General features: G+C 32.9%; 1 pseudogene; it reads right to left on the reverse strand.

The window, feature by feature from the left end:
• Window positions 1–2: 2 nt before the first annotated feature.
• LOC149577259 (ultraviolet-B receptor UVR8-like) overlaps window positions 3–25,675 on the reverse strand; it is a 38,881-nt pseudogene continuing 13,208 nt past the window's right edge.

Genomic DNA, 25,675 nt, shown 5'->3' on the forward strand with positions numbered 1-25,675 from the left:
TTTTATAGGCTTTTCATAACTACCTCACACTCCTCTAGTACATCATAGATCTTGATCTCCCTTGGTTCCAGACACTACCACAAAGACTCTTGCCAGTTGTGCCCTCTCATTGTCTCCAAAACTAAAAATCAATCCCTTATTCGTAACTATGACTATGGGATAAAGCCTTGTGCCTATTTGAGAAATATGATAAACCTTTATGGTTTGAAGAACTAGTACGCTCACAACTTTATCAGATATGCCTCTATCCATAAATCACAAGCTTCAAAAACCTATTCATCTGAAGGAAAATACCAATCCATTATCTGAAAGAACAAAAGTCTTCTTCTTTCTTGCACAAATCTAAAATAATAAAATCATGGCATAATTTTTTGCAATCTAGGTATTCTAATTTAAAGTGTTGACATGCCTAACATATAAAAGGCATGCATACAAAAGAGATGTTTTCAAGCAAGGAACAAATCAACACATTCACCTGCACTGCTCTATGATCCTTGATACCAGTCAATAATTCTGAAATTGTATTGTCAATTTCATCATCATGCCCCAAAGCTCCACAATAACCTTTTCCCCATGTATACACCTGTGGAGATTAGAAATAAATTTCAAAATCATATTAAATGATATTAGAAAATCATTACAACTATAAACCAAAACATCTTCATACCATGAGACTATGCAAGAAGCAATGTGGAAGAATAATGATTACAAGAATCTCATTGAAGAATTTTCAAGCTTGAGAGATTCATATTTTTGGTACATTTAAAAAAATTAATTAGATTTCAAGCATAAATGTCATGTAAGTTTTGAAAAACATAATTAGCTAAAAATTAATTTTGTTACAGATGGCAATAAAGAGTAGAAAAAACTCGCACATCCATTGGAATCAAGTGCAACAGAGTGTTCATCTCCTACTAATTCATGAATCACATGAATGTTTTTCCTTTTGAAAGCTTGCACAACTCATGGTTAGAGCTCATCTTGTGGATCACCATGGCCAAGGCAAAAATGTGAGCTAGACCCAAAAGAATATAGTGTTCCATCCTCATTAACTACCATTGTATGGCTGACTCCTACAACAATTTGCAAAACTACACCAATACTACCAAATCTTTCAACTTTCTTTAGAGTGGTTCTCTCTAGAGTGCCCCCATGACCTAGCTGACCATGTGAGTTGCTGCCACAAGTGTATACTTGCCCATATTTTGTAAAGATCACTATGTAATTAAGACCTATAGCAACCTATATTAATAATTAAGTTCCCTTATTTACAATAAAAAAAATAACAATTTCACTATTATTGCTCCTCTATTTTTTTTTTTTTTCAGATCAATAAGTCAATGAATCATTTTTTTTCAATTTTCTCAAGAATAAGTATGTGAAGCATTTTTTTCTGATTTTTTGATTCATGGATCACAAATCACATGAATTTTTTCTACATGTTTCAAACCATGTCTCTAAGAAACATGATGTGGTTATGTAACAGCAAAAGATGAACACTCTATTGCACTTGATAGTCTTTTAGTATAACGAAGAAACCCGATAGCCTTGTAGTGAAATCTAAGTTAAGAATTTGATTGCTGATGATATTTTGGAAGGGAAGTTTCAAGATGATATATTTTAGATGGTAGATGTGCTCGTTATCTACAAAGATCTTGTGTATATCATAACTAAGTCCAAGTTGAAAGAGAGTATTTTGAGGGCGTGTCAAAGGCACACCACTTGCCAATAATCTAGGCTTTCTATAAGCAACACAAGAAAGCTAATGCTTTTCATGGAAAGGTCATAAAAGTGATAGGTTGCAGCAAGTTAAAGAATCTAGGGAATCTCAAATAAAGCATGTTTTTCTAGCTAGTGAATGGTATACCCTACCTATTTCTAATTAGAAATGAGAGAGCTATCCATGGATGTGTTGAAGGTACAAGGTGAAGATTTTTTTATGGGGTGATTGATAGTTTTACTAAATATGCTCACTTTCAGTGCCTCAAAAATGTCATATGTATTTTCTAGAGGAATTTTCAAACTTTAGTGTTTGCCAAAGAACATTATAAGTAAATAGAGACAACATGTTTTTTAACTTGTTTTGGCAAGAGCACTTTTGATTGGTGAAAACCAAATTACCTCCAAGTAGTAGCTATTATCCACAAACTGATGGGAAAATAGAAATTGTGAACAAATGGATGGAGCGCCACTTAGGGAACTATGTTACAAGTAAGAAAAGGATATGGATAAGATGGCTTCATTTAGGGGGTTATTGGTATAATAGTTATGTGAAGGCTAGTAGTTATGTATTCATAACTCTCATTGGATCAACAAATGATAGGAGTAGCAAAGGATCATCTTCTTCTACCATCAAATCCTTTTCAACCATCATTAACAAATAGTCTTCTTTTCAACATATAATATCCTCTTTTTAGGATTGTCAACTCTTTGGGATTCTTATCCACCAAGGTACCTAAATATTATATTGGTACCATATCCAAGAAAAGATAGAGAAGATTTTTTTGGAAAGGGGATCTTTAATAGAAGGATCTTTACTAGAAAAGGGAATCATATTCAAAAAAAGATGTTGTCCCATACCCAATCTAATAACTCTTTCATTATACAAATGGGGAATCATAGTACTGAGAAAAACTTACAAGAATCCAAGTAACATAGAAGAAATCACATCTAAAAGAAGACAATAGCTAATTATGAGAGGGGTCAAAGAAGACTTAGGTGGCTACTATGCTTGCCACCTAAACTCCAAGACAATATTTTTCTACTGAGCAAAGATACCAGAATTCTATCTCGATGTTTAACTATACCTGAACTTCTTAATATTATTTCCAATTTTTATTTTGGTCTCTAAGGTGCTATTAGATGAATTTTAACTTTGTGAGTTCTTATAAGTCACAACTTTATCTTGGACATCAAAATTGAAACCCACACACACACATACACAAAGTCACACGATTAATTAAAGATCATCCATGAAATTTGAATTTTGGTGAACTATTACCTTTGCCAAACAATATCCAAATATTATGATGTTTTATATTATATTTTTTTATTTCAAAGTAATATTGAGTCACTTAAACTATTTAGTAATGTTAAACTTTTCCAACAATATTGTGGATATTGTACTTATTTTAAAAATTATATAAATTTATATAAGGAAAATTTTATGATTGTTGAATTCAAATTTGAACCTCTATCTATCTATCTATATGCATGAGTAAGGACTCGATAATTATGAATTAGACCACTATAGTTGAGGTTTACTTGGTGGAATAAAACTTTAGTATGTAATAGAATTACCTAATGAGTGTATCTTCTAAAGAGCACCTCAAGGTCCCACCCTATCTTCTTCCCCCAAAGAGGGGATAGTTAAAACTAATTACATATGTCATTTCATGGCTGTCATTCACTAGCAAACCCAATAGAAAGAAAAGTAGTTAACAATTTAAATATAAGAATGAGATGATAAAACAAAAAGAAAATCAAGAATTCTTAATTTGTAGATCTTAAAGTTATTTTTTCAAGGTTATAGCCCAAGTTTTTAAAATCCACAAAACTTGAAAAATATTTTTTATTTTCTAATTTAGACAGTCTAGGCATACACTCAATAGTTTTTATAGCAAGCTTTTGCTAATTCTATGATATGGATATAAATACATTACAATTGTCATGTCATTCCTAAGAGTTTTAAATTGCACAAACATGGTTTAATGTCTTTATTTTTGTTGGTAATGGCTGATCTAAAAGTTGAGGAATGGTTTACATCATTACTCATCTTTGTTATTAATTTATATTTGTGATTTTTGATTTTTTCCTTTCACATTGATTGTAATGACATTGAGGTTGCTTTGTGCTTTTATACCTTCAAGCTTCTATAATTCTAGCCACCTAGAGTTTGGCATACTAATGATGTATTAAAATTAATTTGTAGGTTATTGTCAAAAGTAGGGATGACTATAGGAAGGAGCATTTTGTTGTGCAACTTATTTTACATTTCTATGGCAAGTAAAATGATTGGATTTCCATATTATTGATCCATAAACCCAAATAGTTATACCACATCAAAATTGCCAACTCAAATTAATCTTTTTTTAAGGGTGTGCAAAATGACTAAGCGTTAATGAAATAAAATTTCAAATAAGAGAGAACAACAACGCATGAAATTAGGAGACAAACTATACATTGGGGAAACCCACTATGGGTGAAAACTCCTATTGATGTGAGTAAAACTCACTTTGGATGAAAATCCAGTTGAAATGTGTGTGAACTCTCATTAGTGGACTCCAATATTACAAATACAATAGTCATAAGTTGTGTGGGCTTGTAAACAAAGCATCTATACCATTGTGTGTATCTCTTTCAACCACAAATAGTCTTTTCGATGATTAAATAAACCTATACCAACACCACTATTGTGAAAACTTAGAGAAACTTCCAAACTAAACTCCATTTACAACATTAAGATGCATCACAAGCTACCAAGACAATCACAATACGTCAAAAATATTATAATGATTCAGGGACCTAAAGAGGCCAAGCTAGCATATGAATAGAAGAAAATGAGAAACTAGATTATCATAGGACAGTACAGATGTGTGTAGTGGATTCAACATTTCTGACATAAATGCAATTTTTTTTTTCCCTAGTGATTTCCTTTTTGTTGCCTATTGCAATTGGCTATTTTGCAAGTGTGCAAAATATTTCGTAGATTCTCTATGGCACAACCTACATTTTGACACTTCATACCATCCAATCCATGTTCTAGCATGCAAGAGATAGTCTATGTTTTCAAAACATTATGTTGAGTGTAAAGTACATATCATTTTATTGATCAATTATGTGTTCATTTTAAATTTAGTTGACGGTATCCCTTTCAAAGAGTTAGCAAGATGTAGTGAACTTATTTTGTTGGGGAGATCTGGTATGTTACTTATGTCATATTTCTTTACCCTATATTGTGTAGGAGGTTTGGTGTACAATTGAGTTTTCTAATGGAAGATAACTTGTACTCTTGCAAGAGAGCTCACAAGTTCAATTCCTATAGGGGGTAAGGTATGTACAACTTTTTTCTAATACTATTAGGTTCCTTTTGCATGGAGTATGGGGTAGGGCAATTAATTAGTGATTTCTAAATATGTACACTAACAAAAATAGGGCCATCCACTCTTAGAAACATCCTAGGGATGGGTTGGAAACATCCCTTGCCATCCCCCAAAACCAATTATTTATAGAAGCACCCTAAAGACATTTAAATATTTGTTGTAAATATTTTAGGACAATTAGTTGTTCCTAGGATGGCTAGGGGATGCCTAAACATCCCTCAGTCATCATGGGGACCGCTCCCCATTCCATAATGACCAAGTTGAAAATCAGTTCATGTAAAAAAAAATATAGAAATAATGAACATAAAATGTTGATTTCTATAGAGCTAGATGTTGCCAAGTGATTACTTTTCCATTTTGTATCTTCTAAGACAAGTCAACCTTTTGAGTAGATTCAAACTTGTAAACATAGTTAAAAGAGATTTTTATTGGAGTCACTAGCAATAGCACTAATCAGCTAATGAAGTAGTTTGGTTTAGAAAAAACTTTTAAAATGTAGACCATGGTAAGAATTTTAAAATTATACTTGCATATTTAAATTTAATTTATATAGATCTAGTAAGCAAGATAAAACATGATTAACATAATGATTTTGATAGAGCTAAAAGGTAACTAAGGTAACATGATTAGCATAATAATTTAAGTAATCATTCAAATGTTACAAGGTTCTATGATGTATATAATTATTGCCTCACTAATGCTATTATATGGATCTTTGAAATTTTATCTCTTCAAAAGATTCCTTCTTTTTAATAATCATCCAGTTTTCTATATTTTAAAGTTTTTGTTCTCTATTTTTCAAAAGTTGTCTCCTTGTTGTCCCCCAAAAGTGGTGCCCTTCCTTCTCCAAAAATGCACTCCCCATCCTTTAGCTTTGGCTTTCAAGAAATTGAGGTAATAGACCAATTAATATTGTGGACTAAAAAGGAATCTATTTCCATTTCTATTTCCTTATATGCTAAATCAAATCTTGCTAATTCATTGGTAAACTAGTGTTGTAGAAAATGAAAAAATGGAAGAGTTACCAAAATTTATAATTGTATGCTATTAACATAGTATGATGCCATAATCTATGACAATTTTCTATCCCTATGATTACCGAGTGCTTTCTGAAATACTAAATGGAGGCAAATGAGTATGATGCTTCAGCCATGACTTTTTCTCTAGCTTGGCATCCACAACTTTTCTAAATTATTTTCTGAGATATATTTTGAGAATTGGCTAGCACTTGTATTCTTTGTCTTCTTTGTTGTTGCAACAATCTACAAGGCTATTAGCTTAGTTGGTTCACCTCTTGACCAAGTTTCCTTTATCAATCACTTTAAATTGGGCTCAATGTCATTAATTCATTTACATTCTACTATAGAATATTTTATCGCTCAACTTTATAGTAGAGTTTAGCATATAGATCTTGCAAGATATTGTAGTAACTTATCATAAATAAATAAATTGGTTGGAACTTTCACTTCACTTAACTTGAACCTAACCTGACTTTGCGAATGGAACTTCACTCGTTTATTCTGCTAAGGTCTCATCCCCTAAATTTTGACTCTGATTTGTACCTATACTGGAAACATGTCCCCATCCCCTAAAATGTCCCTACCCCATAAGCTCCATGGAGGATAGGTTCTACGTTGGTTGTAGAAAAATAAAATATTGGTTGAGACTATGGGACATGGCTTTACACTTCTCGATTGCACTTTCTTAAAAAAAAAATTAAAGTGTTTTGAACCAATTTCTTTTGTGTAGATTCTAAAATCATTTTATTTCATTTCTTGTGATAATTATGAGGCATTTATACAAACATTTTTCATGAGATTACATGTAGCTAAGTCACCACTCTCTATGCTTCCATTTTGATGCTAACATTTGTGAAATATTCTCTATTTATGCTCACATTGCAAATAGAACTTGTAATCATTATACTTTTTGAAATAAATTTTCTTTGTTAAAAGAGATCGAATGTTTTGTCTGCGCATTCACATATTTTATGTTTTCAATGAAATGAACATGTGAGCTTCCATAAACTATTTTGGGCTCAATCTGAAATTATTTTGACATAAATGGTGCCTCTTTGAGGTAGCATGTCAAACAATATAGGTCACAAGAAGAGAATTAAAGCTTGAAACACAAAATAGAAGATTGAACATTTGAAAATCTCCCTAATGCTACATATATGCTTGACCATTTTGAAAGATCCCTTGACTATAGCTAGATATAGAAACTTTGTATTCTAGCATGAAACTTCTACCATCCTGTCATACCATCTTTGACAGGAACTTGGCTGCCCTACAACTCTTGTTTGATAGTGGAAAGTGTAGGAGGGTTGATGAAATCCAATGCTTGCTGGAACCAAATGATACTCCAAACCTGCATCCTATTCAAATCTAGTGTACAATAGTCCTAGCATTATTGTACCTTCATGAGTTTGATTTACTTATAATTTGATGTAAGATTCAAAATATTCAAATTTTGGGAACCATTCTACCCTAAGGTCATTGTAGCAAACAATTATATTCAATTTTTGATGAATCAATAAATTTATGAAAATAAATTATACACTTTCTATGTTTCCAAGTAACTAAATTTCAATGATTTTGTGCATCTAATTTCTATGACATCCAAGCTTTGTAGCTTTGTACTAGTTGTGAGTCATGATTAGATGTTTAAACAATTTTTGACAATAGTGATGTTTAATTATTATGTTGATTGATATTTCTAATTGTAAAATGTAGAACTTAAGTAGAAATATATATCATATAGATAGAGTAAATTTAACTATTTCTAAGTACAATAATAAATTGTATTTCCATCTAAGGAAAAATCAAGATAAAGGTACACTAGTTATATATAGAAATTACATATAAAACACTAAAGAAATGATTGGGATTAACTCAAAAGATATGAAGCAAGACAATGTAGAAAGTTTACACATTGTATGATCATTCTTTAAAGGGTGCAAGCTCAATGGAAGAGCGCCTGCTTTATAAGAAAATGGATGGTGGTTTGATTCCATCATGCCCTATTATGACTAAATACACTATTAAATGTGCTACTAAATATTTGATCAAATATAATATTAGATATGCTACTAAACATACCACTAAACATGTGACTATATATACTAAATATGTGATCAAAAATATGATTAAATATGCTACTAAATATATTGCTAAATATGTGAGTAAATCAACTATCAAGTATAAAACTAAATATGTGATTAAATATACTACTAAACATGTGACTAGCCACATGATTAAATATAATACTCAATCAACTACTAAATTAATTAATAAATATACTACTAAATATACCACTATATATACTACTAAATACGTGACTAGCCACATGGTTAAATATACTACTCAATCAACTACTAAATCAATTACTAAATATACTATGAAATATACCACTATATATACTACTAAATATACCACTAAGTCAATGATCAAAATTAGTGACCAAATAAATGATTAAAATTGCTTAGTAGTAAATTTAGTAGGGTTATAAATGACTGGATATTAACTACTATTAGTCACATGACTAAGTTTAGTCACATAGATACAAATTTTAGTGATTTTTTTAGTCACATATTATTGTTTTTGTTCTAGTGTTGAACATCTTATTCACTGCATAAGCCAAAAACATTCTTATTGCTTCCATTCTAGCTATAGGAGCATATGTCTCCTCATAATCTATTCCTACTTGTTGTGAGTAACTTTCGTACACAAGTCTAGCCTTGTTTCTCACAACTTCTCCTTGTTCATTCATCTTATTTCTGAATACCCATTTGGTTCCCATCAAATTCTTATCTTCAGTTCTAGGAACTATCTCCCATTTGTTGACATCTGATTGAAAAAATCACTATTGAAGAAGGGAGATTGTTACAAGGAGGGAGATTGTTGATAAAGAATGTTTTCAATCATTGTTTCTTCACTAATGTCAAACTTGCTATTTGTTGGAATGACAATTGCTTATAATATCCAAGTACTATCACTTAGTTGATTGATGAAGAGGATTTAACCAATAAGATGTAACAAAAGCACCCAAGGGAAAGGTTAAGTTATGGTTTTGTAATGAAGTATAAGGATCAGTTAAGACAATGGTAAAATGATGTATTGATAATATACTTGAAGATATAGAGGTTGGCTACACTTAGAAGAATAAGTTGTAACAAAGTTGTCTACAAAGCTTGACTAAGTTCATTAGTGGGTTTTGAGAAAGCTAGTTCATGCCGAGCAAATTATCAGTAAGTGTTGAGCAAATGCAAAATCTAGTGTGTGCCAAGTGAAATAGAAGGAGCTAAGTAAGTTTAGGTGTTGAGCACGTAATAGGTTTCAAGCATTAGTAAATTTAGTTGATGCCAAGTGAATCCATAGTAGGTGTCGAGCATCAGTAAAATATAGTAGGTGCCAAGTAACATGGTATGTGTCAAGCATCAGAAATTCAATAGTGTCAAGCTGCTACATTATTTGAAAAGTCAAAGATTCACCAGATCTAAGTAAACAAGTTTGTTACCTTGAATTTTGTGAACCAGATGGAGGATAAGGATGATGAGCTGGTGGTACAGAATTTTAGGTAAACTATTTTTGGGCGAATACAAGTGGAGTCTTCATGATGTTTCTAGAAGAAACAAGATAATGGGTAGATTCATTGAATCTTACCTAATCCATTTGAACTAAAATTAAAAGCAAGAAGATTAAAGTGGGAAATGTATTCTAGACTTCTATTTAAGGAGTTATAGGTCAAAAAGAAAGATTTTCCAAGTTGAAGTGGTTGGTAAGATTTCAAGGTGAAGGTATCAAGAGGGAAGAATAGAGTACAGATGCTCCACTTTGATAGGTGACCACAGAGGTGATTGCACTAGTACATCGAGCATGGAGACTCAAGGAGACAAAGCTTGAAAGGAGGACAAGCTATTAGAGCTACAGTGACTAAAAGCCAAGAAAATTTGAGAGTTGAACTAAGATTTGAAATTTGCAAGTTATGTTGTGAGTTGTATCAGATCAAAATTCCTTATTGTTACTCTCTAGAAATTGTATCAATTAGGGTAAAATCCTATGAACTTAGGTTGGTTTAATATCCATTAGTAAATTCTTTAACAATGTGACATTCCAACTGAATGTTCTAAAGTCCTTTAACTAGGCCCACTTTTAATAGGGTGGTTGAAGTCACATTTAACAATGTGTTGTAGGATTTAATAGGGAAGGCCTATCATAGGGAATCACTTCAAAAGAATGAGAATTGAGTAGCATATTACTGGTGGTTTTTCCCAAATTGGGTTTCCACATAAATTACTATGTTATGTGTTGATCTTTCATGTCTTATTCATGCATGTTGATTTTTACTAACTTGCTAAGTAGAAATGTCTAGTTTGGATGCATGGTTAGTTTAAATGGGATCATTATACTTGGTGAAAAAAAATTATCAAGATATTTGGACCTTGAATAATTGATTCACCTCCCCCCCCAACCTCTAAGTTATTCTAAATAATTTCTAACACCATGTCTCATTCTTCACAATCTAATCTAATTCTTCCTTCATTTCTTGAATTCAATAATCATCCTTACATGCTTCATCTGCGCTCTTAGGTACAACTTGAGAAATTAGACATAATTCCTCATTAGCTTTATTCCTTGTCATCACACCTTTGTCTTTAGTTCCAATTATTTGCATTGGAGGGTGATTCTTTGTCATGTTCCTATTAGAGGTAGGAGTTGGCATCTCAACTCTTATCTCATCTCTTTGTTTAGATCTTTGTTCTCCTCTTTTCTCAACACATAGCACATCATTCCATAGATTATTGGTAGTCTCAAAGAAAATTTCAACATCTTTCCTAACAATTCCAAAATTTTCTTCTTTTTCATCAAAATTATAATCTACCATCTTTTCCTTAGTACCAAACTTTTCATCAATCTTTACATTTGTGCATTCAAATATAGTCTTGGTTTTATGATTAAAAAATTTGTATTCCTTTCTTTTCAATGAATAGCCAATAAATATACCTTCATCAATTCTTAGATCAAACTTGCCAACATCAACATCTCTCTTGATGTAACATTTGCTTCCAAATATTTTGAAATACTTCATTGATGGTGAATGACCAAACCATAATTCATAAGGATTCTTGCTTGTACCTTTTTTGATCTGTACTTTGTTCATAGTGTACACTGTTGTATTTGTTACTTCTCTCCAAAATGTCTTGGATACAGCATTCTTGAACAACATTTCTCTTGCTAACTTTGAAACTGATATGTTTCTACTTTCTACAATCCCATTTTTATTAGGAGTCTTGGGTGAAGATAATTGTCTTTTGATTCCATTCTCTTCACAAAACATGTTAAAATCTCTAGAGGTGAATTCCCCTCCTCTATCTAATCTTGAACAATTAATCTCAACACCAAATTCATTTTCAACTCTATTCTTAAATATCTTAAACTTCTCAAAAGCTTCAGACTTCTCTTTAATAAATTCTACCCACATCATCCTAGTGAAATCATCAACAAAAATCATGAAATACCTTTCACCATAGAATCCTCTGGTTCTTTTAGGACAACTCAAATCTATGTGAACAATTTTTAGTTTCTTTGTCATAGTGAACTTCTTGTTGGGAAAAGATACTTTCTTCTGCTTAGTCAAAATGCACTCTTTGCAAACAACATTAGTAGTCTTTTTTATCTTAGGAAATTCTCTAACTGCAAATGTGCTACTAACTTTCATGATATTATCAAAGTTTATATGATAAAATTTCCTATGTCATAACCAACTATTAATAACTTTGGCAACCACACAGGTCATTTTAGTAGGATTCAACTATAATACATTACATCTAGACCTAGTTCCAGTTCCAATCATCTTACCATCCTTATCCTTGATAATGCAAGTCTTTTCTGTGAATTGTAATTGATATCCCTTTTCCACTAATTTTCCAAGACTCAACAAATTATACTTCAATCCATAAACAAAATAAACATTATTAGTGTCAATTATTCCATCTAAAGTAATGGATCTGATCCATGTAATATGATAGGTTGCATTGTTACCAACTCTAACAATACCTCCATCATAGTTCATGAACTTAAAAAACTTATTCATATCACCAGTCATGTGATATGAACAACCACTATCAATTATCCAATCAAACTTCTTTTCAACTTGGGAAATTGGAGCTTTTTCTTCTCTAATTTCTCTATCAAGATCATCTTCCTTAATAGCTACAAATCCTAATTCATCATCATCTTCACTTTGGGATATTTCATTAGATTCTTCATCATCATTAGTGTACAAACAAATTATATCTCTCCTAGGCTTGAACTTTCCCTTATACATTTTCTCTCTTTTAGGAAATTTAGATGCATAATAACCAAACTCATTACATGTCCAACATTTAAAGATATTATTACCATAATTTTGTCTTCTCACAAGAAGTGTTATACTTTCTATAGTCTTCTTGTCTTCATTAGATCTAGTTCTATTGCTACAAGAAAAATCTCCATGTGTACTAGTACTTCTAGACAAACTCGGTCACATGTTAAGAGCACTAAAGGTTGTCTCCACTTTTTTAATTCTTTAGTTTGTCTCAAATCCACTTTTTTTTCTTCCAATCATCCAAGCAACATTTCTTTGGTAAATTCCTTAGTGCAAGGTATTAGTAGCTAAATCATCTAAGCTACTTGCTTTGAATGGTGGTGTTAGAGTCTTCAATATCCTCCATACAACCTCATCTTCTTCCTTGGTTCCACCATGTGACTTGATTCTTGCAACAATCTTTGATATCATACCAATATAGACTCTTATAGATTCATCTTCCATCATTTTATCATCTTGAAATGTGCATATCCAATTATGCAATCTTACTTTCTTTGTATGTGTATCACCTTCAAAATAGATTCTAATGCTTTCTAAATTTCATGAGATGTTTGAAGTGACTTTACCTGACTATATTCATTCTCTGGAAGAGATGATAGTAGAGCTTTTCTTTCTCTCATGTTGTACATGAACAAATCTCTCTTTACTTCACTACATTCTTCAAGCTTATCTTTTGCCACAATCATCTTCTCACTCATTGTCAAGAGCCAATAACTCAAACCCATGCATAACAAATGAGTCTTCATATTCTCCTTCCAACTATCATAGTTGGCCCCATTAAATCTAGGAATATCCTTTTTGAAAAGATTTTCCATCAATCTTCCAAAGCTATCAACTTTATCCTTCAAGGACTTGATGCTCTTATACTAATTGTTAGAATATATAATCCAACAATATAACTGAGAGGGGGGCTGAATTAGTTATCCAACTAATATAATAGTTATAAAACTTACTAAACTTTAACCATATGAAAAAATATAATCATAAACCACAAGAAGATAATCATACATAATTAACACTAGATATGTTAACTAGGGAGACCCTCAATCAGAGGAAAACCCCAGTGGGGATGGTACACACAAGATGATGTACTAATATAAATATTCCTTGTTAGAGGATAGACCCTATTAGGAGTCTACAAAAACATTCAGTACATATCAGTCCCTATTAGGAGACTTTGAATCCTTATTAGGAGATTACAATCCTAGTACGAGTTGTGGAAGACAGCTGGACCTACTACCCAAATAGCTTAAAGGTTAAGTTCAATGAACCCACTATCCAAATGATCTTTGTATTATTCCTTGAAAAATAATAGAAATGAAATGTCCTTCCTTCCTCTATATTTTTCCTATTAATCAAACTTTTGCTCCTTTAGATTTTGTAACTAGATCACACAATTCGCATGCAATAATCCCTTGGATCACTTACTTGCATTCATCAGACACTCTACTCCTTTTTGCACTTGATTAAATAAAACTTACATTAAAAATAAGGAAAACACTTTTTTGTTATACCGTATCTTTAAAATAATTCCTTGAGTTGGCCTTGAGGCTTTTCCAATTAATTATAATAAAATAAAGTAATTAAATTACAATTGCAATAGAACTGTCAACTCACAGTCTATACAACTTCTCATACGTGTGATACTAGGTCTTGCACACTTGTTGAAATCACCATATGACTACCTTCTATCATTGGCTAAGTGTACATCTTCTCATTACATTTCAAATGAAAGATATCAAACAAAAATATCAGAACTTTGTTCTCAAGAACTCTATTTCTATATTGCTCTCAATATATTTGGTACAACTTTTGTATGTCTTTGAATTAGACTCTATGCACTTAACCATGTCATCAAGACATAGTGTAGAACATGTCCTTATCCACACATCATAAGAACATCAAACCATTATCCATACAACTAAGATCTGCATTTGCTATTTTGGCAATCTTTATAGACTTACTGCTATGTTGACATCAATGAAAAATACAATCATGAATGTAACATGCAAATGCTATCCAATTATTATGATACTCCCCCAATGTAGTATTATCATTATTCATGCTAACATCTTCAATCCTTGAGCCATACTGATACAGGAACATCTAGTGGTGTAAGGGCAATCATGTATCACCAAAAAATATGCTTAGTTTTAGTTTAATTTTTTTTCATTTTTGGATACCCATTTGGGTCAAATAAAGATTCCAACTCTCATAGCTCCACTATTTGTTTTCTATGTTAGAGTTTTTGAGCACCTTGGGATACATGCCAATGTAGAAAATAGGTTATTTTGTAATTGAGAAATAATTATAATGAGTTAGAGGGTGTAAGTTGGAGGGATGATTATTATTGTAGTTTAAAGCACTCTATAAAAATAATCAGGTCAAAAAGCTTTATGGTTTGAAAGTTATTATAGTTTTAAGTTGCTAGAGACCTCCTAAGAGCACTTCAAATTCAAATTTGAGGCACTAAACAACCTTGTACAGGACCAAAAAATGGGGGACAAGCTAATTTGGTCCATAGGGATATATATCACTTGGAGAGATTTTTAGAAATATAAATATTTCATCAATCATAGTCTTGAACCAAAAGTTATGCCTCCTAGAAGTTGGACTACCATTTCTAGATTCTTCTAATTTTACACCAACTTCTGACATGTTTTCTAGAACCTTCTATTTTGGTGGTGGATGCCAAATTGCATATTCTAAAATTTATTCCTAATCTTAAACCTAGTTTGGTTTACTTAAGGACATTTTTGGTATTGTAAAGGTAGTGTTTAGTGGAGTTTAGGAGAAGGTACTAGAAGAGGGTTTTTCCCCAGGATCATACAACATTATAAGCCCATAGGGAACATCTTTGGGTCTATTTTCATTTTATTGAATGTAATAGTAGATCATTTCTAATAATAATATTCCCCTTTTCTTATTGCATTCATTTTTTTCTTGGTTGTGTCCTCATCAAGTGGTATCATAGCAGGTTATCCTGAGTGTGTAGACAGAGTGCCAACTGTGAAGTAGTTTGCACAAGGACTATGTGGTTGTGGGTTTTGATACAAGAATATGCCTCCATGAAGGTGTTAGGATTAAACCATGAATAGAAATAATAATTACATGTAAATATAACCAATATCAAAAGATAATAGATTACACAGAAAAGAACACAAGACACCAAGATTTAACGTGGTTCACCCAATCCTTGGGCTACGTCCACCAAATAGCAAGTCTAATATTATTACAATCCAATGATTACAACCTAATTACAATTCATAATCCCTTATAGCTCAATATCACCACAAGACCCAATTTTCACATCACAACAACAAATTAGTCCCTAACCCTAAGACCTTTTATACAAGTATTTTTACCACTTTAGGGTTACAACATGTCAGCCATATATCGGCCACAATGTCGGCCACAAGGAATTTATGAATTTATTAAGTATGTATAGTAATTCCCCAATTAGCCAACATAAACTAAGAATCTCCAATTTGGGGACTAATTAGGTTCTACACTAAACAAAAATCTCCCACTTGGAGACTAATCCTATAGCTATGTCACTACTCCATGAGGCTCCCACTAGATCAAACCACCCTAGACTCTATTGTTCTTTTATTCATGTTTAGTATAGAAGACCAACCAAAGCTAAAGAGGAATTTAGCTTATCCCTTGTTACTACCTTTTTAAACATATTTTTAGGATTATTATCTATATGTATCTTGTTCATTTTTAACTATCCATCCTTCAAAATTGACTAAATGAAATGGTACCACAACTGTATGTGTTTTGTCTTTGAATGTAGAGCTGAATTCTTTACAAGATGAATGGCACTCTAACTATCTATAAACAAATAGTTATCCCTCTGAGGGTGTCCCAATTCTTCCAAGAAGAACTGAAGCCATATCATCTCCTTCACTTCCTTTGTAGTAGCAACATACTTTGCCTGTATAGTGGATAAAGTATTAACCTTATGTAACCTAGAAACCTAGCTCATAGCTACCCCACCAATAGTAAAGACATAACCTATAGAACTATGCCTGATATCAATATCCACTACTAAATCTGAGTCAACATAGCTTTTTAAATTAGTAGTAGAACCCCCAAATTGTAAACACTTATTGGATGTTCCTCTCAAATATTTGAGAATCCATTTGACTATATTCCAATGCTCAATTCTGGGATGACTCATAGACCTACTATTGACTCCCACTACATGTGCAATATCTAGCCTTGTACATACCATAGCATACATCAAGCTTCCTATAGTAGAATCATAGGGTATCTTGGACATCATATCCTCTTCTTCTTGTGTCTTGGGACACATCTCCTTAGTCAGCTTCAAATGACCAAGTAAAGGTGTGCTGATAGCTTTAGCATTCTCCATAGAGAAACATTGCAACACCTTCTCAACACAATCAACTTGAGATAGCATCAATTTTTTGTTCTTCCTATATTTTCAAATCTTCATACCAAGGATTTTTTTTTTTGCCCTCAAATCCTTCATAGCAAATGCATGTGCTAATTGGCATTTTAGCCCCTTAATATGATCCATGGTAGACCCAATTACAAGCATGTTATCAACATATAAATATAAAATAATGTAGATGTCATCATCCAACCTCTTAAAATAAACACAATGATCTAAATGACACCTACTATATCCATGCTCATGCATAAAATTTTCAAATTTTAGATACCATTGCCGAGGTGCTTACTTCAAGCCATATAAACTTTTCTTCAAGTTGCACACTAAGCTTTCCTTACCTTTGACCTCAAATCCCCATGGCTAAGCCATATATATCTCTTCATCTAAATCACCATAAAGAAAGGTTGTTTTAACATCAAGCTACTCAAAATGCAAATCTTTAGTAGCCATAATACTTAAAATAGTATGGATAGAAGTCATTTTAACAACAAGAGAAAATATCTCATCAAAATCAATGCCCTTTTTTTGTGCAAATATTTTTACAACTAACCTAGCTTTAGATCTTTTCTTACCTCCATCCTCTTCTTTTAACTTTTAAACCCACTTATTTTTAAAGCTCTTTTTCCTACAGGAAACTTGGATAAATCCCATGTCTTATTCTTTAGCAAAGAGTCCATTTCATCTTTCATTGTAGACTCCCACTTGTAAGAATATTTCTTAGGGTAGAATTCACTCAAGACCTAGGAACTCAACCACAAGCACAATACTAGACCAAAGAGAGTATGATTAGAATGACAATATATTCATTTAATGTGGATTTAAGTACACTAGGAGTACCTATATATAAAGGCCACTAGAATACTTCTAGAATACATAGAAGTTAGCAACATGATAAGTCATACAACCAGCCACATGTCCACTAGATATGGGTTATCCTCCATTAAGCACGAGAGTAAGTGTGATGATGAGAGGATAAGCAATGCGATGATGAGAGGATAAGCCTACAATGGTGTAGCATGTAAAATTATGTTGTAGACACTATGTGGTAAATTAGGAGTGTGAATAACTATGTTGTCTACATGACAACTCAATTAATAATGCAAACTCCAATGTTGTAAACACCATGTGTTGAATTAGAGTTTCTTACTCCAATGTTCTCAACATGACAACTCATGAGAGTATGAAAACTCCTAAGTGTCTCACCTAAATAAATAATTAACTAATGAAATATAATAAAATAATGCATTAACCTAAGTAAACTTAAGTGTAATACTAAATACTTATTTACACCAACACACACCCCCCCCCCTTAAGTGCAACTTAGGGTAATTCACTTAAGCTTATGAAAGCTAGGATGAAATGCATGATGGGTCCTAGCTACTAAGCCATGTTAGGTACCCATGTACATAATGAAATGTAATCTCTCATAAAGTGGAGAAAGAGGTAAAACCTCATGGGAAAACTTCTCTCCCAAAAAGAGAGATAAAAAAACTAGATGCATGGATGGATGGAGTAATCAAGGCCCCCCATTACAACATACATCAATTATATACAATAGAGAAATGTGAGAAGAACACTATCTCAAAAGAGGAAAAGGTCCCCCCAACAAGATAGAAGAAGAAGAGATACAAGGTAGTCTCCCCTACTAAATGACGAGTGTCAATCAATGATAGCTACTCTGATGTAGAAGTTAATCTAGGACTATTGAATAGTGTTCCTCTCCTTTGGAAGAAATAATACCCTAGGTACAAATGAGATGCTTCAACTATGTATGGAAAGAATCTTGATGATTGATGATATATCTGAAACCTACTCAACTATCACTATCAAGGATGAATGTGGAACCTATCCCAAAGAATGTACTATCTCCTCAAATGATAAAGAAACCTCTTGCAACTGTTGTACATAAGAATACACAATCATATCAACCTGTGAAGATCAATCATGTAGAGAATGGACATGAGGGTCAAAGTGAGCCCTCACAACAACTGTGGAAGGATGATCTTCATCAAAGAGAAGATGTACATCATCAATGATGTACCCCAAGTCTGCTATGTATGACTCCACAAATAAACTTGAAATATCTGCTATGTAGTCATCAATTGTCACCAGAGTTGGAAGACAAGGTGTACCTTGCTATTTTGTACCTATCACTATGGCAATATATGCATGTGGAGTATTTTGATGTCATGACCTCTCACTACAACTATCAATAGAACCCCACATATCTAAATCTTTTGAAGCATTATCATTGGTGTCACTACTAGTTTCCATAATGTATGATGTGTAGAGAGGACTAGAGGATAAGCTGGGTGAACTTTCCTCAAAGTGTACATCCTTCTCCACAAAGATCTCATGTGTCTCAGGATCCATAAGTCTATATGCCTTCACATTTTCTTCACATCTAATGAAAGTGCAAGGCCTAGGTGGTGCCTTGCATCCCCTCAAAAATATGTTTTCCCATGTTGGACAACTAAAGAATCTGAAGTGTGTCACAACTAGTTTTCTACCACACCATACCTCAAAAGGAGTCTTTCTATCTAAAGGCAAGATGAGGAGACCTGTTAAGTATGTGATTGGCACTATTGATTGCTTTGACTTCAAGTGATGGATCTAGAGACTTGGCTTGTATCATGCAACTTTCCATCGACTTAAGAGTTTGAATCCTCAGTGCTACAACATATATCTTATGCAGACTGAATGCTAGTAGATTCTAAAGATAAATACCCTTAAGTTTGTAAAAGTCTTTAAGTATTTTGTTCACATTTCTTCTTTCATTTTCCATCCTTAGAACCTTGATTTCTTTCCTCAATTTATGTTCAACATGAGTCTTGAAGCCTAGAAACTTATCCAACACTTCATTCTTTTGATGAAGAAATTAGACCCAAGTATACCATGAAAATGCATCAATGAAAGTAAGTATGTAGTGACCCTGGCTAACTGATGTCATTGCAAAAGGACTTGCTAATACCATGTGAACCAACTAAAGAGCAATTGATGCTCTTGAAGACTTCCCTTTATGTAACTTCTCCTCTAGATGCATATCCATTGAGTCTATTGAACATTCATCATGGGAAAAGTTTATTGTAGGTAGACCATTGACCATGTTGTTTGAGCAAGGTTGCTGAAGATAGCAGGAGGCAAGATGTCCATACCACTCATTCCATAATTGGATTTGTGAATCTGATTGAGTCAACAAGGCTTGTGAAGGAGACTTGGACATAAAGTGGGAGAAAGAATACAACCTTTTGTCATGATTAACTTTCCCCATTACAACCAATGAGTCATCTTTAAATTGTGCACCTTTACTAAGTTAGGAAGGAACTCAATTTTATGACCATCTCCAAGGTGAGTGATTTGGTAAATTGAAAGGAGATTAGAACTTAGGTTTAGAACATAGAGAACATCAATGAACTCTCCATTTTCCATCTCCACATTTCCTTTTCCTTCAACTTCCACTTTTTATCATCTCCCACAAAGATGTGTAGTACCTTTGACTGCTTCAATTAAGAAAAATCTCCTTTTGAAGAACCCATATGATATGAGGCACCTGAGTCAAGAATCCATTCCATTGAAGAACTTGAATTTGTTATGAGTGCTTGCCCTTTGCCCTTTAAATATGAAGAAGATCCTTTCTCCTTATAAGAATTAGGTAGTGGAACATTGTGTTTCTTTACCAGGTTCATCAACTCATAAATATTTTTATGATAACACTCATTTTCTTCATGACCCAATTTCTTACAATAAGCATACTTTTTCTTTTCCTTATTATTGTCTCCCTTCTTATTTGAATTGGAGGAAGACTTGCCTTGTTGATTTGATTGTGGTGTTTTCTTTTCTACATACTCTGATTTGTTAGTTTTCCATTTCTTATTCTTACCCTTTCCTTTATTTGAAGATTGACCAGCTAAATTTTGAGAACCCTCATTATTGGCAACCAATGCCTTAGACTTAGGTAAATTGAGAATCACCATTGATTTCAACTTCTTTTCTTCTTTATCAACAGTTTAGCATAATGATCAAAAGAGACTTTTTGATAGCTAGACCCTAATGTAGTCTTTGAGGTGTTATAAGTAGAAAAAAATGTGGAGTACTCAGATGGTAGCTTATTATGAATGAGATAGATTAACCTATCATCTTTAATAGGATTCCCACAATCATCAAGCTTTGTTCTTAATTCATTCACCTGTATGATAAAATCTTATGTGGAATCAAATGGCTTAGGATCTAAGGAGACAAGCTCATCTTCAATTTTGAAAACATCTTCCTCAAACACTTCACCATATAGGTTTTAGAGGGTATCCCAAGCTTCCTTAGATGTATGAGACTTTTGAATTTGATATATGATCTTGTCTTCAACCCCCAAACAAATATCACCTAGGGCTTTTGTATCCATTGTTTTCCAATTAGTGATTTCATTGGCATATACTTGATCACCTATTAGTTTAGGAAGGGTACCATCTACATCTTGAGAAACTCCTTTATGCATTAAATGACACCACATTTTAATGGACCATGTAGCATAATTATGTGGAGTTAATTTTGGAAACTTAAAATTTCCCATGATGTAGAAAATGAAAAAAAAATAGTAAAAAAAGAGGAACACAACACCAAGAACACCCCCCTTTTCACTCAATTAAGACCCCCCCCCCCCCACCCCCCGCCCCCCACCCCCCCAACTAAAAAAAATGCTTTTGGCACTTTATATGTAGTGCATTTACAATGGCTACTTGCCAATTTTGGCCTTAGTGGACTTTTGATTTTTCCTTTTTACAACCTCCTTATGGAGTTCAAAATTGAAACATTACAATGTATTTTAGATCTACAACAATTCTAAAGATATATCAAAGTATTACAATGCAGAAAAGGACCTAATTCTAAAAGTGATACTTTTGTTCACACAACCCTATAATGTGATTGTAGATCTAGAAAGTAGATGAAAAATAATGCACTTTCAAAAAAAGCAACCTATTTTCATGTCCAAATGAGCCTGTACAAAGCATTTGAAGTTGCAAAATATAGGATTAGATAGGTACAGTCACCAAAATACACAATTTTTAACAAATCCATGCATCAAAACTAGAAAAGAGCTACACCACTAAAAAGTTAGGAAATTCTACCCAAAATCAAAAAAATCACACCTAATTTGGAGTCTAGATGACTAAGATATGGCCTCCCAAAGTCAAACTACAAAATCAAAAATCAATCTAGAGAGGGGTTGTATCATCAAATGAAGAGTTAAATTTGATGATCATACGACCATTGCACTAGTTCAAATTTTCCTCTGGATGATAGTTAGAAGGCTATCAAATTTAGGCTGGTGAACTTAATGATGTCAATGAAAATGGCCCCTCTAATGATGTTAGCATGATATAATGATGATGTCACCTTGTATGGCCACCTAGGTGTATTGTATAGAATTGTATAGACTTGCCACATGTCTTTCTAATAGTACACTATCATTCAAGGACTTTGTAGGTCCACCTAATAGGGTCTGATTGGGTGTCATACAGTAAGTTGGTGGGTTGTGGATTGGTCCATGTGGTAGAGGAAGGAACACTAAAATAGTGCCACATGGCATGGATTTAGCATGCCTTAGTTGTTCTATTAATGCTAGCAAGAGACAATTCCACAAATGGTAGCTAGAATCCCTTTAAACAACAACGGACATGCGACCAAAGGTAACTTTTTGTGTCAATAGAATTTGGTTTCACATGACTGAGAAACTCTTGGAATTATCCCACATTGGTGGGAAAATAGTGCAATGCATTGTTTAAAACTAACAGCCTACAAGTCTTAAACAAAAAAGGTCACCACGAGTTGGAATGTTGTCAAGTTATGATGGATGCCAGTTGTGACGTAAGCTTTAGCTAAAATATGACTAAAATATTTGTTGTTAGTCAGAATTTGATGAGGGGGTCCACCAAATTTAGTAAACTACCTACTAAATGACATAGAATATTCTCTACATAGGGTTGGGGTGTCACTACTCGGTACTTGTGCAAAAAAAATCTCTACAGGGGCTTGTAGGGCCGAAATTTTTTGAAAAATACCCATTTTGAAAAAAATTGCAGAGAATAATTAAAATTTAGATCTGAATAATAAATTAGAAGATTGAATAAATGACCATACCCAATTTGCAAATTAGGCCTTCAAGTGTCAGTTTGTAAAAACAATTTGCCTCAAAATTGACTTTGGTCTAGCATAGGCAAATTTATAGCCAATTTTCATAAAATCGACGTTTTGCACACAATGGTGAAGTCTATTTTGGCTCTAGATGCTCCTAATTTTTGTGGATTCTCTAGATCTGGGTTGAGGTGTTGAAACAAAAATGTTCTTGAACAGTTTTGTGAAGAGAATTTCCCCAAGCTCTGATACTATGTAAGAATTTACCTTAGGGCAGAATTCACCCAAGACCTAGGAACTCAAGCACAAGCACAATAGTAGACCAAAGAGAGTATGATCATAATGACAAAATATTCATTGAATGTGGATTTAAGTACACTAGGAGTTCCTTATATAAAGGCCTCTAGAATACTTCTAGAATGCATAGAAGTTAGCAACATGATAAGTCATACAACCAAGCGCATACCCACCAGATATGGATTATCCTCCATTGAGCATAGGAGTAAGTATGATGATGAGAGGATAAGCCTACAATGGTGTAGCAGACAAAATTATGTTGTAGACACCATGTGCTAAATTAGGAGTGCGAATAACTATGTTTTCTACAAAACAACTCAGTTAATAATGCAAACTCCAGTGTTGTAGACGACATGTGCTGAATTAGAGTTGCTTACTCTAGTGTTGTCAACATGAAAACTCATGAAAGTACACAAAATCCTAAGTGTCTCACCTAAATAAATAATAAAATAATGCAATATAATAAAATAATACATTAACCTAAGTAAACTTAAGTAAAGTGTAAATAGCAAATACTTATTTACACCAATACCACTAAATCTTAGTATCCACCTGCACAGCTTCATCATAACATTCAAGTTCACCAGCATCAGTAAGTAAAATAGAATACAAAGAGGGAGAAAATATTTATGGAGGTCTAATTTTCCTTGTTGACCATCTAAAATTCACTAGTGTGTTTGGTATTTTTTATTGTGGTTGTTGCACATCATGAGGAATGGTTAGAACATCATCTTTTTTAGTATCATTCAACACTACATAATCATCTTCTTTCTTCTCATGTTGTTGCAATAGATCTTTGTACAACACTTTCTCATTGAATATGACATCCCTTCTTACAATTTTATGATTTTTAAATTCCCAAAGCATATAACCAAATTCGTTAATGTCATATCCAACAAATACACATTTCTTTAACTTGGCTTTCAACTTGGTTCTATTTTTAGAATCTATGTGAACAAATGCTTCACAACCAAAAGTTTTGAGAAAAGAATAAATCACCTTCTTACTTGTCCATGCTTCCTCTAGAATAACACAATACATAGGAGTAGAGGGACCTCTATTAATCAAACATATAATAGTATTGGCAACCTCCACCCACATGTGTAAGGGCAACCCAACATGCGACCTGATACTCCTTGCACTCTCCATTATAGTCATGTTCATGCGTTCAGCCACTCCATTTTCCTATGGAGACCCTAGAACAATTTTCTATCTATGAATACCATTAGTGGAGCAATAATTTTAAAATTCATGACTACAATACTCACCACCATTATCAGATCTGAGACATTTTAATTTCTTACCAGTCTCATTTTCAACCAAGCATTTTCATTTCTTAAAAGTTTAAAATACATCAGATTTTTGTCTGAAGAAATAAACCCATACTCTTCTAGTTACATCATTAATGAATGTAACATAATAATTATAGTCACCAAGGGAAGATACTTGAGCTAGTCCCCATACATCGGCATGCACAAGCTCTAATTTTTCCTTTTTGTTTTCCTTTGTAGTCTTCATAAAACTCACTCTCTTTTGTTTTCCATACACACAACTTTCACAGAAATCCATATTAACACATTTCAAACTTGGTAAAACATTCTTTGAATGAAGTACTTTCATACCTTTCTCACTCATATGCCCAATTTTTTTGTGCCATAGCATTGTATTAGAATTTATAGCAACTATTTTTTCTCCTTGCTCAATTGCAACAACTATTCCTAAACATTCATTTTTCTCTAAAACAATTAAAGTAGAAGGAACAAAATGACCTATACAAAGATATAAGGTACCTACTTTCACACCTTTTGCTACTACAAGGGATCCTTTTGAAACCTTTCAATTTTTATCATTAAAAGTAACTACACAACCCTCATTACCAAGTTTTCCTACTGAAATTAAATTTCTACTAAACCTTAGAACATGTCATACCTCATGTAGTGGCCAATGATTTCCATTCTACAACTTAATCTTAACTTTTCCCTTTCCAAAAATCTAACAAGGTTCATTATCCCCCAAATAAACAAGTCCAAAATCCCCTTGGACATAATCAATGAAATACCCTCTATGAGGTGTAGCATGAAATGAAACAATAGAATCTAAAACCCATGAATCATCAACACTTTCTAAAGATAGAAGCAAGGCATCCTCTTTGGATTTGTTACTTAACACATTTGCCTCCTTGTCTCCATCTAGTTTATCTTCTTCATTTTTCTTTCAATTCCAGCAATCTTTCTTTTTATGCCCCAATTTCCCAAAGTACTAGCATTCATTCAGTCTTCTCAATTGAGACCTCCTCTCCTTTGACTTTCCTCTTTATTTCCCACAATTTCTAGAATTACTTCCCCTCTCAGTCATTCTA

The sequence above is a fragment of the Cupressus sempervirens genome, chromosome 1 (assembly GCF_028749045.1).
Source record: "Cupressus sempervirens isolate cs-2001-9-10 chromosome 1, ASM2874904v1, whole genome shotgun sequence".
Classification (NCBI taxonomy): Eukaryota; Viridiplantae; Streptophyta; class Pinopsida; order Cupressales; family Cupressaceae; genus Cupressus; species Cupressus sempervirens.